This window comes from Mesoplodon bidens (assembly GCF_964165515.1).
Source record: "Mesoplodon bidens genome assembly, contig: HAP1_SCAFFOLD_397, whole genome shotgun sequence".
NCBI lineage: Eukaryota > Metazoa > Chordata > Mammalia > Artiodactyla > Ziphiidae > Mesoplodon > Mesoplodon bidens.
Window position 1 is genome coordinate 223,262 of NW_027672072.1, and position 18,410 is coordinate 241,671.

Here is an 18,410-nt window from a genome sequence, read left to right on the forward strand (position 1 = left end):
AACAATGGATAAGTAATTACCAGATCAGGGAGGACAGATTACACTTGCTATGGGATTTCATTAAAGAAGGATTCCAAAAAGTACTGGCTTCTTCTGAGAAGACTTCTCAGGACAGGTAGCATTTAAACTGAGTCTTGAACAAGTATATAGAGGGTAGGGAACAGGCCTTCCGGGCAGGGAACAGGCACAGTGTCAGGAATGGCACAAAGGCCTTATGGAATACGGGACAAAACTGGCTGAACACAGGAGTGCTACGTGTTGGGGAATATGGGGGAAGGCTGGCTGAGGTTGGTTAAATGAAACATAATTAGACGGAAGAGAAAGTAGGTGGAAAGACACGTGGAAGACTGTGGAAAGCCCCTGAAGATGGAGGTCAGCATAATAATATGAAGAACTCAGTGGTACTTTGACACTGTATGAATGTCTAGGTTTAAAAAATCAGGAAAACACAATAAAAGAATAAACTACCGATATAATGATATGTAATCAGAGGCCAGATACCAAAGAATACACACTGTGTGTTTCCACGTATGTCATATATGGTGATAGATAGAGGTCAGCTTAGGTGTTGCCCTGGGAGAGTATGGAACAGAAAGAAGTAACAGAGAACCGTGTAGGCAGTTAGAAATATTTTATAATATCTTGATCTGGTGTTGGATACATGGGTGCATAGAGATGTAAAAATTCAGTTATTAGCAATGTAGTTAACCTACTAGAGTTTTTTTTAATGTATGCGTACATTAAAAAAACCTCTAGTAGGTTAATTAGGCTGTCAGTTGTATGAAGTAAATTTTGGTCAAGGAATAGCCAAGGTAGTAATGCAGTAATAAGTTATAAATGTACTCACTGTGCTCTAGAATGTCACAATTGGAATACAAGAAATATGTGTAAGAAAAAAGACAAGTATTGAATATTGATGGTTGGATGAGCTGAATAAGTTAGATCACTCTACTTTCAATTTAAGAACTTGGCCAGTGTTTGGATACCTTTGAACAAAGAAAAAAAAGAAATACAATTTTTATTACGCATATGCTGTGTATCAATTCCTGACTTATATTTTGACACATATAAACATGGGAAATATTGCACCTTGTAACTGAGACAATGAAGATGAGTGAGGTAGCTGGTTTTGACACTAGAGGCTGAGAAAACCATCAGCTCATAATCGTAAGAAGTCTGAAGTCGGAGGAAAAGAATCAAGAGGAAATAGTGGTAAGTGCCAGGAGCTTCTGGAAACTACATCAGAGATGAAGACTCCAGGATTGTTGAGCTTTCTAAGAGTCCCAATAACTCAGGTAAAAACAGAAGGCTTAAAACTGAATCCTGGGGATATATGTATGCACATAGCTGATTCACTTTGTTATACAGCAGAAACTAACACAACACTGTAAAGCAATTATACTCCAATAAAGATGTAAAAAAAACAAAAAAAACTGACTCCTGCAAAGTAACAATTGTTAGGACAAACAGTAAAGAATTATAAGAAAAATAATCACATGCCTGTCCCAACAGAGAAATATCCTAAGCTCCATCTCACCATTTCTCCGATTGGCCTTTCACAAAATACAGTCCCATCAGCTGAATATAGGTTTGTCAAGTAACTGTAAGTAAGACTGAATTAAACAAAAATAAATCAATTCCTTCCTCCAAAACTTTTCAGAGTATGTAATGTAACAAAGTGAAACTTGAATTTCATGTCGGGATGTAGAGTACGGCTCTTCCCAAATGCTTCTGTCTTCTAACTACATTAACATCATCTAAAACCAGTGTTCTGCAGGACAGAGATTGTGAAACGCTGCTCTCATCATGTAAGATATCAAGTCTTTCTGAAAATCCATTCTTCCTTCTGCCCTTTCTTGTGTTGTCCCTGTCACCTGGAATGTCTGTCCTAAGCTCCACCTGCCAAAACCCTACCCATTTTTAGGATCCAAGAGATAATAAAAGGCTTACATTACTGAAAGGCAGAGAAAGAAATCCCTTCCTAGGGATCTACATTTCCTTCCTAGGGAGAAGAAAAATTGTAAAGTATACCACAGTGACCTTAAGTCTATGAATGTAACTATGTTGTGTTACTTTGAGTTCTGTAAAAGTCAATGTGCTACAATATACATGGATATGAATGTTTAATCTCTTACAAGTAGAACTTGCTGATAACTTTCATCATGAGCGAGGTTAATGATTAAGGGAGCCATTGTATTTGGCTCAGCCCTTATAACTAGGGAATATTAAAATTGGAAAGGTCCCTAGATATTAGCAAATCTATCCACCTCATATTCTAAGTAAGGAAACTGAGACCTTCATAGATTGGATATTTATATTAACAAAGGAAAAGGTTATAAGATTGGCAGAACTACCTTTTAGATTAAGAATTTTGAGATTTTTATAGACTACTAGGACATTATGTCCACTGATACTGAGACAATGTGTTTCTTAGTCATTATTTTCTATTGCACTGACCAAGCGAGGTGGCAGTCAGTAGTTGTACAAAGGGAAAAAGAAAACTTTAGGAACTCCCGATTTATATACGCAGGGAAATTCATCATTCATGTATTTAAGCTAACTGGATGCAGTTTATCAGCTACATTGAGGAATGGTGAAGTGAAGTGTCTATACAATTAACATGTTAGTTTGTGTCATGACCTCCCTGTTGTTCAAGTGAGTTAACGGTTAGCACTCAACTAGGCACTTAAGAGTCCATTATAAATCTGGACTAAACGTTTATCTGTGGCATCTTTATTCTTCTTTGGTGCCCTTAGGCAGAATAGCCCTCTTATGTTTTGATAAATTCAAGTATTAAACAGGGCTAAGGTTTCACAAGTTCTTTGGCCTAAACATGGGGGTAAGGGAGACCAATGAGCTGGAGTACTTCTAGATTTCAGAATGGTCAGATTGAGGAAGAAGAGTCTTATGCCAGAGGGGAAAGAAGACTGATTATAATTACCTATTTTTAAAAATTCCAACCCTTTTCAATGTTCTAAAGTGATCAGGAAGTACATGGGTATGCTAGGAAGTAAGGGACTCAAGCAACAATATTCTCTAAGAGTTTGTGGATGGCAATGAAGAGGAAAGGAAGATAGAGACAATCCTAGAAAAGGTTTTAGCTGGCCATAATAATGAAGTCAGAAGGAGAAGAAGAAGAAGAAGAATGACACACGCAATGGGAAAGAGAAAGCAAGAATAGAGAAGCAAAAGGGAGAGTAGAAAAATGAGACAAATTTGGAGAAGGAAATGAGGAAGAAAACTGGGTGAAAGAAGGAAGCACTGATGGTAGACCACTTGACACTCAAACATTAACACGATGCACATTTAAGATGTGTCATCCATGGCCATGGTCATTACCCTCAAATAGTTTACAGTACGTGTTTCAGAGACATTTATAAATTGAAAATGCCATTAAAATAAGTGCCAGGGTATAAGTATTCATGGAATTGTATGGGAGAATATAAAGTCCCCCGTCAAAGAGCCTTCTGAGACATCGGAAAAAAAGGAAAAACCTAAAAAGCATAAGACTCTTCCTATTTTCATTTCCAATGATACATCCCAATCTTGATGATCAATCAGCGATTTAAATATCAACTATAAACACAGTATTTTATGAGCTGCTATGCAGTATACTATACTAGAGCAATAGAACAGAGAGGACCTCAAACCCTCTGTTCCCTCAAATTGAAAGGCACGCTTCCTGACCCCTCCAGACCACTACTGGACACAAGGAACACACACTAATGTTTCAGGACCCCAACCAGCAGTCACCTGCTTTGTGATTACTTCCATGACACACCCTAACACCACTGACTTTCCTGCTCCTACGGGACATGACATATATTTCCTATTTTAACACATACCACAGTGCATTATGATTGCAGGTAGATGTTCTAACAACTTGAAAGAGAATGATGACTTTTTTCTCTTTACATCTTGTTATTTCCTACTCCTAATATTTCTTGAAGAGAAACCATAAAAATATAAACAAACACAAAAAACAGATAATATACAAAACGTGTGCTTTGCACCTTAACACAAACTTAAGTAAAATTAATTCTGACAGTATCCGGCATGACAAACTTCCATGGTACAAATGAGAGTGGACCAAGGTTTGAGCAGGTACAGGAGACAATCCAGGCATGAACAACACCAAGGAAAGGTAGACAGGAAGTAACATGGTGTGTAGGAAATCACAAGACCAGTCTGATGGGAAGAGACTTAAACAAGACTGAAACTCACTTTCTAAACCTCCATCTCCAACAGGACAATTCGCAAGACACAGGTGCACCAAAGTGGCCCAATATTCAATCCCTTTAATGGTGAGGAACAGTTTAAAATTTTATAAATTTAGTTTGCCCAGAAGCAACTATCAGATGTTGGCAGGACACAATGAAGGCTTACCTTTGTTAACATAGTTAAGTCTCTCTCTCTCACAACTAGCCCACTTGGATCCACGTTCCTTAGCACACCCGACGCACTTACACAGCATTGATGAGCTTTACGCAACTGGAAGGTCACATCTTTATTTCTTATTGCAGGAACACAACATCTGGAAACTTTATTTCTATCAGAAGCTAAAGCAAAATTATTGTAAAATGAGTCATTTAAACCATACATTTTATCACCGTTAAAAAGCATCTGCTCTGTGCTAAGGATTAGAAATGATTCCTGTCCTTAAAGCCTCATTAAGGACGAAGATCTATAAACTCAAAATTTCAATCACATGAGATAAAGAACCATAACCTTTAAGCACAGAAGTGCCTATGGAGGCCAAAAGTTATAGCTAAGTGACGGCTTCATGATAACCCTGAAGTACAGTCTAGAAAGATGAGGCTATGCAGAGTTGGAGTAGGAGGTGCATTAACTGCAGAGGAAACATCTGTGAAAAGACACTCGAGCCTGACACCTGCTGGGCACTGTAAATACTGCAGGTGGGGATGACTAAAGACCAGGAGTCCAAGTGTGAGAAGAGACAGAAATAAAAATAGACATGTTGGCCCAAGCAAGCCTGGGAGAGAGCATGGCTTGTATCCCACAGGTGATGAGGCCTGGGGCTACCACTGGCTGAGTAAGGGTGCCTCCGCTGATTAGAAAAAGGCTCCCCGCTTCTGAAGGACCAATTAGACAAAGGGAGTGATCACAAAAAGCTCCCCTTCCTCAGGGCCAAAGAGCCCCAGGAGGCTTGGCAAAGCACAGTTCAGATTACAGGCCTCTGTGCAGAGCACATGCTGGGCGGCTAGTATGCACTAACTCTGTGTGGGCAAGCCATTAGCAGCATTATTTTAGGCATATCTTGTCATGTTAGAAGATCACTCAACCCGAGTAGGCAGATGAACTTAGAGGCACTGAGACCAGGGGCCACGAAACCACCCAGGAGTTTCTACCATAGTCGGGGCAAAATGTAATGTGGATGAAGAAGCAAATTTAGGAGGAGGCCAAAATTTACAAGCTAGACCCACTGGATGCAAGACATAAAGAAAGTTCAGGGAAGGAATTCTGAAGAGAATGGGCTTTGCATTTTTCTGACAATCAATGTAAAATATTAGGCAAAATTAAGTACAGTGGCCTTTAAGGTCCCTTCCAGCTCTAATTTCTTTTGATTTCTAACTTATTACTCTGGTTAAGTAAAGTCCCTTCAGAGGTACAGAACAGTTCCTACACCTGAATGGGATGCAAAGAATAATCTGACTTCTCTTCACCAGGGGATGTGTGGAACTGTCCTTGCAGAAGAGGTAACACATGGTGAGAACCCCAGATCCTAGAAAAGGGCCAGGCACACGATAAGTATTCAGCTTTTTGAAAACAAATGAACAATCATTTCCTCTTCTACATCTTCACACCCTTTATCTGCTGGTTGCTTTCTTTCAGCTTATAAACTTCCTCAGTATACCCACTTAAAAAGCCCTCAGACCTATGATTCTTTGTATCTTGTTGTGGGTAACCTAAGTCTCTCCCATGCCTTCAAACACCTCTCCTCCCCAAAAGCCCAGGTATGAACCTTGGGCCCAGACCTGTCTACCAGGCCCCTCTAAAGCACTGAAGATGAAGTAAGATCCTCTCCCCACCCCCAATCCCTTCCTACTGTGCTCTGTCTCTCTCAAAAAGATGCAGCTGTAAACTGTCACCCACGCTTGCTGCCCTCCCTTTTCTAACTGGTCACCAGGCCCCACCCATTCTCTCTCAGATCTGCAAAATCCAGTCCAACCTTTTATAACTTAAGTGGGAACCTTAGATTACAATTCACCCTGCACCCAATCAAGTGCCTTGCACATGGAGGTCCGAGTGAGTCTCTAAACCACAAGTCCATCTCACTGTTCTTTAGGGTTTCCCACAGCCCTCAGGATAAACATCTAAACTTCTGACAGGACAAACAAGGCCCCCTTCTCTTGGGCCCCACTAACTTTCCAGTATCAACTCTCATTTCTTTCCCAAACCCTGAGTTCCAGTCCTATACCTTAGTTTTGCCATATTTTCTTATGTTTCTCAAACTTCGACACACACTGCTCCCTCCTGCCACCCCAGGAGCTTCTACATATCCTTAGAAAGGATGGCACCTCCTCCAAGAAGCCTACCCTGAACTTTCCCTTCCAAGATTCTGTGCTCTGCAAAGGGGAAAGTTGGGGGGGGGAGGGATACATTAGGAGTTTGGCATTAACATACACACACGACTCTATATAAAACAGATAATCCACAAGAACCTACTGCATAGCACAGGGAACTCTACACCATATCCTGTAACAAACTGTACGGGAAAAGAATCTGAAAAAGAATGGATATATGAATAACTAAACCACCTTGCTGTACACCTGAAACTAACACAATATTGTACATCAACTAACCTCCAATATAAAATAATAATTAAATTTTAAAAAAAGATTCTGTGCTCTGTAGCACCAGAACTCACTTCTTCCAGAGCACTGACTACTGTGCTTGTGTTTACCTGCCGCCCAGTAGAAGGGGAGATTACCTAGGGCAGAAGCATCGTCTCCAGCAGCCCTTGGTTCTGACAACTCATTCAAGTGCCAGGCTACTTTACACACATAACCTGCTTAATTCATTCTAAGAACCCACAGAAAGAGTCGTTTTTAATGTCATTTTACAAGTGTGGGGATTGCAGTTCAAAAGTAACCTGCCCAGGCCACAGACAGCGTAAGCCCTGGAATTCAAACCCTAAGCTGCCTTCACACCAGTGCTCCTTCCACTATATGATACGACTACTGAAAAACAGATTTTTTTTCCTGAACCCTGTTTTAATGGAAAGGAAATGAAGCTGGGATATATCCATTTCCTAATCGCTTTGGCGTGTACCAGGCAAAGTCGTTCAACAGACCAGGTAACATCTGTGGAACAATTAACGATGCTCCAAACTGTCCTAAGTGTTCTACATTGTAGGGTCTACAAACATGAACACAGTGCGACCTTGTAACCTCCAGAGAGAGTGAGTCCTGTTCAGCCCATGCTACAGATGAGAACACTGAGACCTAGAAGCCTTAAGGCACTCGGCCGGGGTCACCGAGCCGGCAGGAGTCCTAGGCCGTACGCCCCATCCAGCGCACACACACCCGGGCACTGGGCTCCGGTTCTAGTGCCCACCCTCCACCTTGCACCATCTAAAACCCCGCTTCGCAGCGCCCACATGAGAGCCCCTGGAAGCGGGAAGTACAAAGCTGTCTCAAACAGATGAACCAGTTTGCAGGGCAGAAGTTGAGACACTGATGTAGAGAACAAACGTATGGACACCAAGGGAGGAAAGCCGCGGGGGGGTGGGGATGGTGGTGTGCTGAGCTGGGCGAGTCGGATTGACATGTATACACTGATGTGTATAAAATTGATGACTAATAAGAACATGCTGTATAAAAAAATAAAGTAAAATTCAAAAATCAAAAGAAAGAAGAATACTGTCTACTGTCCTCCACGCCCCCTGGAACACTCACTGTAAATACCCAGGAGGTGCCTGCAGAATGAATGAATCAATGAACAAACAAGCTCACTCATTTCAAACGTGCAGTCACATGCGTAATCTGACCTTCTGAGAAGTTAAGCTTCTGGAAGGAGCCCATTTTCTTAATGTACTCAGCATCGAGTCATCACAAAACATGAACTCTTATAAAGCACTGCCCCCTCACCTCCCATGAGAGAGCAAAATTCCTCAGCAGGGAAATGGGAGGGTAGCAGACATTACGCGCAAACTTTAGGAAGGCTGCGGCTCGCTGAGCACTTCACTAGGGCCCCTGACCGCCTGCCTGGTAGTAGGACAGACACACCAGGAACGGCTGCTGACCGGCAGAAAGAGCGCCCGGCCACGCAGGCAGCACACCCCGCACCCTGCCAAGTGAGGTCCGTCCAGCAAGGGAAAGACGCTCTCCACTGCAGAACCGCCCACCACTAGAAAGCCAGGTCCTGCCAGGGCCTGGACACACGAGGCCTTCCTTACAAGGGTTACACATCTGTGGCCTTGCTCTGCCTCGAATAAAAGACAGTGACGGGGACAACGTGACCATCTCCAGATGAACTTCCAACTTCGTTTCAAGTGCCTGGGTGCTGGGTCACAGTGGATTTCTCAACTCTTCCAATATTCAAAAATATCCATTTCTAAGATGCAGGAGGGTTGTTAAACATACACTTAGCACAGACCCCAGTCCCACTCCTGAGTATTTTCTCAAGTGACGTAAAAACCCAAGTTCACATGGAAAACTGCCCTGGGATGTTTACAGCAGCTTTATTCCCGATCCCCTCAAAAGTGGAAACATCCCACAAGTCCTGCCACCCGCAGGCGAATGGACAAACGGAAAATGGAATACAACACAGCCAGAAAAAGGAGTGGCTTCTCATACCCGCAACAGCAGGGATGACGGACTTCCCTGGTGGTCCAGTGATTAAGACTCCACGCTCCCAATGCAGGGGGCCCGGGGTCCATCCCTGCTCAGGGAACTAGATCCCCCACGCCGCAACTAAAACATACTGCACGCGGTAATGAAGAGCCCATGTGCCGCAACTAAGACCCAGCACAGCCAAGTAAATAACTAACTAAATAAATATTTAAAACAACAACAACAACAACAAAACAAACCCGGGAGGAATCTCGCATAGGTTTTGCTGAGCCAACGCAGCCAGAATCAAAAAGCTACATGCTGTTGTTCCGTTTATCTGACTTTCTGGAAAAGCCAAAACCTTAGGGACAGAGAGGAGATTAGTGGCCAAGAGGCTAGAGGCACCCTGGCGCCAAAGGGCAGCAAATGGGATGACAGGATCGCTCTGCCGCCTGATGGCGATCAAAACTCCTACAACTGTGCACTACAAGTGAACTATGCTTCACGGCTACTAAGGACACACAAATTATTACATTTTGAAAAATGCGCCGGCCAGCCATCCCGTGCATGACAAGTGCAGTAAGAAGGGCGGGGAGGCGAGGCAAGTGGATCAGCTGGAGTTCTGAAGGTTCTCCCCACTTTCAGTTTCCCTCCCCTGGCATGTCTCCCCGCCCGGCCCACTGCTGCTCAGGTCGCCCACCCGGGACACCCGGAGTTACCCAACCGGAAAAGCCAGAGCCCAGGCTCAGCCACGCCTCCAGGCACAGGAAGGGCAAAAATAGAAAGCGCCAGTGCGCAGTGGAGGGCTGGAAACCCTCGGACCTCAGATAACTGCGGAGAACCGGGCCTCGGAGTCAACATCGGCTCCCAGGCGGTCCCAGCGTCCCAACCCCGACCCCGGTCGCGACACAGTTTCCACAAAACTGACACACACGGAGCCCGCGCGAGGGGCGGGTCGCGTGGGCTTCCCCGCCGGGTCGCCTGGAGGCCGGTCCCCCGCAAGCTGAGCGCACGAAAGGGCGCCCCAAAGGCGCCGGCCCAAGGCGCCCGCTGCGCTTTCCCTCCGGAAGGTGGGCTGCGGGGCCCAAGCGTAAACCCTGAGACAAGGTACACGCACACCACGCCGCCACAGGGGACGAGAGGCCGGGCGCCCACCTGGCCGGACACCCTGCATTTCTGGAATCACCGGACTTCTGTGTAAATTTCCCTTTGGCGTGTCATTTTCCAAAGGCCACTCAAGATCAGGGGATGGAACGCCTCCTCTCCAAGTGTCCTGCCAGCCCACCCACTCAAGATCAGAGGGACAAAATGCCTAACTAAAACAAAACAAAACAGAAACACAAAAAACTGGAGAGAGGGAGGAAAGGGTGCCCTCAAAAATAAAAAAAAAAAACCTAAGCACGTTGACAGCGCTAAGAATAAACTACCAGGAAACAGAATCCCTACATGTCAGATCCTAAAGTACAGAAGGGCAAGCCCGCCGGCAGTCCAGGCCCGGGGGGACCGGGGTCCCCAGCCCTGCAGAGCCAACCGCAGACCGGCTCGGGCGCCCCTCGGAAGCGCGGGGTCCCCGCGGCCGAGTCTGCGCCCCCGGCCGGCGCCGGCTCCCCTCTGCCCACCCTGCGCGCGGGGGCTGGAAACGGCCGCGGAGAACCACGGCGCGGGGGGAAGGGGGGCTCCAAAGAAGGTCTGGCGACTCGAGTCGCTCCGTTTCTCGGTGGGCTCAGCGCGCGCAGTGGGGGAAGAGGGGCGGGGGTCCGGGAGGAGGGGACGGGTGGCACTTACGTAGACCTGCAGCGGCCACAGGCAGACGGCGGGCTCGGCCCCCACGAGCGACTCCAGCCTCAGCTCCAGCTTCTCCCCCATGTCTTCGCGCGCGGCCCCCGCACCGTGCTAGTCTGGCGCTTGGGGGAGGGGCGCGGCGCCGCCGGCGGGGGCGGGGCACACGGGCAGGCGGGCGGCTGAGGGGAGGGCGCCTGGCCTGGGCCTCAGCCGCCGCCGCCGCCGCGCTCCCGTCCGGCCCCCGGTTCCCTCTTTGTGGTCACAGGCCTGGGGCCTCCAGCGCTGCTGCGAACTCGGGCCGGCGTGAGGCGAGCACAGTGAGCCGGGGGCCGGGGCGAACCATTCACGGCACGCGCGGCCCACCCCGTGGACTCGCCCGCTCTCACGACGCACGCACGCACGTCTTCGGCTGACCCCGGCCACCCCCACCGGCCCGAAGTGGGGACCCGAGGAGAGCCCTCGGTGCCTGGGGTGGCGGGTTCGACTCCCGCCCTTGACGTACCGTGACACACACACACACACACACCCCTCCCCCCCAATAAGAAGACTATAATTCCTCATTAAATATGACAGCCGGCATCCCGGCTTCTGTTCACAAAAATGCCGTGTATGTAGCCTATGCTAGGCACCAGACCACGGACGCTCAGTACTGGCAAAAAAGGAAATGCCCTGCCCTCATGGCACTGCCATTTTAATTGGAATAGTAGTGACAATGGTCAAGGGAGAAAATAAAGTGTCATCATCGCCACGGGGATGGTTAATCTCACGTGCGCACTGCGTGGGGCCCCGGCAACCACAAACATTATTCCAGATGTGGCCAGGAAGGTATTTTTCGGAAGAGATTAACACTGAAATTGGTCCATTTTGCGTAAAGGAGATTGTCAATGCCGTGGCGTGGGTGGGCCTCGTCCATCAGTTGAAGGACTGGAGAGAAAAATGAGGTTCCCTAGAAAGAGGGAACTGTTCCTCCAATGGCCTTGGGACATCAGCTCTTCCCTGTGTCTCCAGCCCAGAGTCCTGCCCTGACTTGCCTGCCTCACGGTCACGAGTCAACTCCTTAAAACAAAACTATATATGTAAAAATACTGAATATACACAAGCCTATTAATTTGTATATGTGTGTCTACATATTATATATGTATACACGTTTATATGTGCGTGCGTTTGTAGTATATGTGTAAGTACTATATACAGTATACTTACAAGCCTATATGTGTGTGTATATATTGTATGCATGTATGTATGTGTATATATATAGTATACATATTATAAATGTGAACATGCTGTATATATACACACACCCATATATTGATATATGGGTGTGTGTATATATACAGTATAGGTACACTGTATGTATGTATGTATACAGTGTATATTTATATATAGGTGTGTATATATGTTGTATACCTGTATGTGTATACGTTGTATAGGTATTATATGTATATATGTACATACTATATATAGACACACTTGTGTATGTATTTATATGTGTATTTACATGCACATATGTACATATAGGTGTGTATGTGTGTGTATACGTTGTGTATATGTATGTGTATATATCTTATATATATATATGTATATATATGATGAATTTATAATACAGTACATATATATTTTTATGCTACATGCTTTTATATGTAGGTGTATATGTGTGTCTATATGTACGTGTATGTATTCCATATATTATATATGTATGCATACTATATATATACACACACCTAAATATCTTTGTATGTGTGTATATATGTATGATATACATGTACCTAGGTGTCTATTGCATGTTATACGTATGTGTACATACTGTATATATATAAACTATGCATTTTATGTGTGTATGTATAGTGTATATGTATGTGTGTATTGTATATGTGTATATGTGTGTATACATACTGTATATATACAAACTGTGCATTTTATGTGTGTATATGTGTGTGTATTGTATATACTATATGTGTATATGTCTGTATGCATACTGCCTATATACACAGCTGTATATTTTTGTATGCATGTACATATGTACGTGTGTGTGTATATATACACACATAAACCCTATGGATTCTGTTTGTCTGGAGAACCCTTACTGATACGGACACTTATGACAATTGAGCACCTGCCCTTTGCCAGCCAGGGAGCCAAACACTTGTCTTTTCGGTGTCTGCCTTAAGTGTCACAAGTCCCGGGAGGGAAGGTGATGCCGCTCCTACCAGTTGAGGTGCCTCAGGGTCAGAGAGGTGCACAGCGCGTGGGGCTGGAGCCTGGTGGAGCCCAGGTGGAGTTCTAGCAGCAGTACAGCCTAGCATTCCCACTTCCCCGGGTGCTTCTCACAAAGACGCCGAGGGAGAGACTGGGTCTGAAGGAGGGGATGAGGAAGCTTCCGTGGGTCTGCAAGCCCAGACCAAGGCTGACTCGTCAGGGGTGTTAGAGGTCAGGACTGTGGTTACCCCGGGGGTGGGGTTACACAGAGCCATTCCCATTCTGAAAAAGTATCCATTCTGCTCTTGTTTGTATGTTTACCCCCCTCCCCCAAATCTTTTAAAAACAGATTCTCTTGGCTGCTGGGAGCACACACGGGGAAGTTGTGTGTGAGAGGGTGCAGTCCAGGGGACAGGGAGGATAAGACCCCCACCCTTAGCGCCAGGAGTGGCTCAGCTTTGTGAGCTAAGGATGGCCCGCGAGGTCCCAGAGAGAAGGGTCCCTACTCCGTCCCTGCTCCGTGCACCCCATTCCCAGCCTGAGAAGCCTAGAGCCACCCCCCACACACACACACCAGGGAGGAGAGCCAGTCACCCTGGCTCACAGGCTGCGGCTCCAAGACTCCTGGCACTAGGAGCTCAGCTTTCATGCCCTAGGACAGGGCCAGAGCTGTTGTCTCCGGAAACTCTCTGTCTCTCGCCCGCCCTCCCTCCCCACCTCCTCCGCCTCTTCCCCTCCCGCTCCAGCTGGCCTGCCCTCCACCCTGCATTTCTGCACAGGATGGCTCACAGACAGCTGCTCCCTGTGTCCACCCACCACCATTCGATGGATGTCAAAGCAAGCCCTGGGGACTTCCCTGGAGGTCCAGCGATTAAGACTCCGAGTTTCCACTGCAGGGGGCGCAGTTTTGATCCCTGGGCAGGGAAATAAAATCCCACATGCCGCACAGCACGGCCAAAAAAATAAATGAATAAAAAATAAAGTTATAGTGATGAAACAGCCCTAGTGGTGCTAGGATGGGACATATAGCTCTATGGTATAGAATAAAGGTCCAGAAACAGATATATGAGAACTTGATATGACAGAAAGTGGGGAAATTAAGGAGTTTTCAATAAATGGCATTAGGACAATTGCATATCCATGTGGGAAAAAGTAAATTAGAAAAAAAAAAGCAAGCCCTGGTCAGGTGTGACCTTGGGCCCAGGGCCATTGGCACACGTTGTCGTGTGGGATGTTCTTCCTTAGACTCCTCCCTCCCTCCTGTGCCACTTTCCCCGCCAGGTAAAGAACTCTGCCTGGTCAATAAGACCCTAGAGGTCCTTGGCCATTGCTATTGCAGTTGGAATTGTTACTGTGTTTACATAGGGTGACCAACACCCGCCTGCAGTTTGCCCAGGACCGCTCAGGTTTGAGCGCTGGAACTGTGGGGAAACCCTCATTCCCGGGGAACCCCAGAAGGCTGGTCAGCCTATTTAGGACGGATCTCTCACTTGATCTCCCAACCCCCGAGAGCCAGAAAGGGAATCTCGCCCCTCCTTCCATTGTAACCTTCATTCATTCATCCACTCATCCCTTTATTCAACTCCTTTATTCAGCAAGTATTTATGAAGCATCTACTACACATCAGACACTCTTCTAGGTGCTGGGGACAGTAAACTGAGAAGGTGTGATTTATTACATAGGGATGATGTCTCGGAGACCACTGCAGGGCAGGGGAGCTGGGAAAGGGAAGGGGCAGTTCTAAATGCAGGCTCTGACGGGATTGGGGCAGACCTTGCCCTGGGACAGGCTGGTTGCTTCAACACAGCTGTCCTCACCCAGGGCCATCCTGCCCCCGCCTCACCCAGTTCTTTGGTCATGTCTGGGGAAAATCTGTGGTGGTCACAACTGGGTGGGAGGGGCCCCTGGAATCAAATGGGTGGGGCCAGGGATGCTGCTGAACCCCACACAGTGCCCAGAAGAGGCCCCCAGCAGAGGATGACCCGCCCCAAATAACCCCAGTGCTGTGGGGGAGACCCTGCACTGATATTATTCAGACCCGCTGGTGCCCCTAGATTCCTGCACAGGCAGGGACTCTAACCGGGTCATCTCTGTATCACGAGGTGACCTAGAGTGGGGCAGCCAGGAGGGCTGAGTATCGGGGGTGAAATGACAAATCTCTGTGCCCACTCTCCCCGCCGCACCCCAGGGTCGATGGCCTCTATCTCCTCCCTGTGCAGGTAGCTTTTCCCTGAGCCATTTCTTCTTGTCAAGGTCCCTGTCGCAGGTTGGGTTCCCCAAAGATGACGTTGAGAGCAAGGATTGGAGTGCAGGTGGTTGATGTGAGACGTGCAGACAACAGATACAGCTGCCATAGGGTCCCGCAATTCCACTCCTGGGCATAGATCCGGAAAAAACTCTAATTCAAAAATATACGTACACCCCTGGGATTTCCCTGGTGGTCCAGTGGTTAAGACTCCGTGCTTCCAGTGCAGGGAGCATGGGTTCCATCTCTGGCCAGGGAACTAAGATCCCACATGCCGTGCGACAAAAAAAAAAAAAAAAAAGAAAGAAAGAAAGAAAGAGAGAAAGAAAGAAAAGATACATGCACCCTAATGTTCATTGCAGCACTATTTACAATAGCCAAGATGGGGAAGCTACCTAAATGTTCACTGATGGATGAATGGATAAAGAAGATATGGTACATATATACAATGGAATATTATTCAGCCATAAAAAGAATGAAATAATGCTATTTGCAGCAATGTCGTGGATGGACCTCGAGATTATCATACTAAGCACTGTGAAGTGCCTGGGGCAGCCACTCAGAGCAAAGCGGCCACCAACCCTGCTGCAGCTGCCCAAACAGAGAGTGGAGGGCGAGGGAAAAATACGTTGGCTTCTCCCATCCCCCTGCCCTCCAACCTCTGGCCAATGTTTTCCACTGGCTGAACCTACCTGGAAAAGAGTTGGCGAGGAAATCTGGGCGATGGGGTTTGCAGGATCAGCCCTGTGACACGGAGCAGAGCAGTGGAAAGACAGGGAGCTGGTCTGAGGCAAACAGGCCAATGGCAGCGCAGTACCCACTTCTCCCTACCTCTCCTGTGCCACTGAGTGGAACCATCTTCATGCGCGACCTTTCTCTTCCCTCATCTCCAACATCTACCCATCCATCCTCTCAGGAGCTCATCCATTCCTCTCTCTTCCTCACAGCCTCCGCCATCACTCACTATCGTTACTGCAGCAAGCACCGCTCTGCCTTCTCCTGTCTCCAGACTCCCTCTTCTAATCAGTCACTACACTCCAGCCAGAAGGATTTTTCTCAAATGCCTATCCTACGTCACTCTGCCGCTTCGAGTCCTACAATGGCTGGCCCGTTGTGCTTAGGATCCAGTCCACATTCCATGGCAGGACTTCATCACATCTCCAGTCTCTCCTCCCCTGACATACGCTTCCATCCTCCACATTCCCACATCCTGAACCACAGGCCCCTGAATTTCCTGGGGCGGCTCTCAAGTCAGGGCCTTCACACGTGCTATTCGCTGTCTTCACAGAGCCCTCCCCTATCCTGCACCTCTTCTGACTTAAGCCCTCTCATGTTGGCCTCAATGGCAATACTTCTAGGAAGACGTCCCTGGTCCTCCTCACCTGTGTTCCCTTGCACCCAAGACTTTCCCCGGTGGTAGGGGTATCAGATTTAACAAATAAACCATGCAAGTTTAACCGGGTGTCCTGTATTTTTATCTGCAACCCTACCTGATAGGCACTTGTTCCAGAGTATGACAATTGCATGTTGACATTTTAATTTCCCTACTAGGCTCCAAATCGCTTAAGGATAATGATCTTGTCAATACGATTCCCCATTTTGCTAACTAACTAGGTAAGGTTGGATGAATGGATCAGTGACTTGTGGATGGGAGTTTTTACTTGAAATCGTATAGAACTAGACTTCAGCCCTCAACAGGAGAGATGCTTAAGAGACTCAAGGGAGGCTAATGACAATTACTCACCCAAGTGGAGGCTCCTAGGTTGGTTCTGGGCCAGCCTCTCAGGGTGTAAGAGAAGAACTTGGAGGTGGAAACTGTACACTAAAGGGAAGTGACCAGAAGGTATGACTGGCAATGATTATGTAAAGCTTTCAGGCTGCACAAAGCTAACAGACTAACTTCAGCTGGTTTGGGGATTGCTCTGGCTCACACAGCTGGAAAGTTTATGCTCCTGCTGCTGGGGTTAAAACAGTGGAAAAGGCCAGAAGGGTGATGCCAAGGATCATCGTACTCTTTTGACCTCGCGATGGTTTTCTAATAGAAAGCTGAAATCTTGCTATTTTCAGACCTGGTACCCAAGGGCAAGTACGTCACAAATATGAAAAAAGTGAGAAAGGTGGAAGAAAGGCAAATTAGAGCCCACCATCTAAAGAGGCAGCCTCTACTGGCTGCAGACAAACCTCCATGCTGCAACGCAGGCCCAAATTTTCTCCCCCTTCAAGAAAAGACAGGAATCAAGATGTTAATGCTTCATCTCATGATTTTTTTTAACATGCCCATTAAGTCAATAAGTATTAAATGGTTCAAAAAGAACACAACTGGGCCTCCCTGGTGGCGCAGTGGTTGAGAGTCCGCCTGCCGATGCAGGGGATACGGGTTCGTGCCCCGGTCTGGGAGGATCCCATATGCCGCGGAGCGGTTGGGCCCGTGAGCCATGGCCGCTGGGCCTGCGCATCCGGAGCCTGTGCTCCGCAACGGGAGAGGCCACAACAGTGAGAGGCCCGCATACCACACACCAAAAATAAAAAAAAATAAAAAATAAAAATAAAAAAAAAAAAGAACACAACTATAAGTTTATTACTCCGTGCGGGCTTCCAACCCTTTACGTGGAATCAACATGTGTCTCCAGGCTGAGATTCCCCTCAACTTGCAAACCTCAGGCAGATGCTGATTCAAATCCCAGAAGCCTCTAGTTGAAAATCAATGTCTGAGATGCTCTGCGGAATCTAGGGAAGCATTTGCTAATTTGCTCTGGGGCGAAATCTTCTATCAATATCAATCAAGCATGAATGTAGATAATTTTCCCACGCTACCAATATAGTCATCTATATGTTTAGTCAACATTTATTGACTATCGCATGGGGAGGTTTGGTGGTCAGTAAACAGTGGAAAGAGGCCCAGAAAAAAGGGGGTACACTCAGGCTTGAAATCCACCAGGTACACGCCTCTGCTGCCATACCAGTTATTTATATACTTATCTACTACTTCCATCCTAGTTGGTTAACAGTCTCTGCCCCAGCCCTAGCCCTGTGGGCCTCAGACCCCAGCAGTGGGCCACTCATCTGTGGCCACCTACGGCAAGGTGGTGCTTTCCTGGAGTCATCCTCCTTTGGCCACTTGTAATTTGGCCCTCTTTAGGGTACCATACTAGTTGTTCAATATTTTGAGCATCACACACCAACTCTCCAAAGAGAAAGTAAAGTGATAAAGGTTCCCCCAAATGCTCACGTGGCTTTTGTCTCTCCCTAACCTCTTTTCTTGATTAACTCCTGCGCAACCATTCAGATCTCAACTCAAATGTCACTTCCCATTTCGCCGTCTGGACCGTGTCTCCCTGACATTTATTCTCAGAGCTCTGTTCTTTCACTTCATAGCTTGTATCCATTTGCTT

The 18,410-nt window shown here is 46.8% G+C and overlaps 1 long non-coding RNA gene across 2 annotated transcripts in view; it reads right to left on the minus strand.

Annotated features, from left to right (window-relative positions):
• Positions 1–10,906, minus strand: part of LOC308610610 — a 93,978-nt gene extending 83,072 nt beyond the window's left edge. For both annotated transcript variants that reach the window (XR_014014591.1, XR_014014592.1), the window contains exon 1: positions 10,581–10,906. This is a non-coding gene — a long non-coding RNA (uncharacterized lncRNA). The remainder of the gene's footprint in view (positions 1–10,580) is intronic.
• Between the last annotated feature and the right edge of the window lie 7,504 nt (positions 10,907–18,410).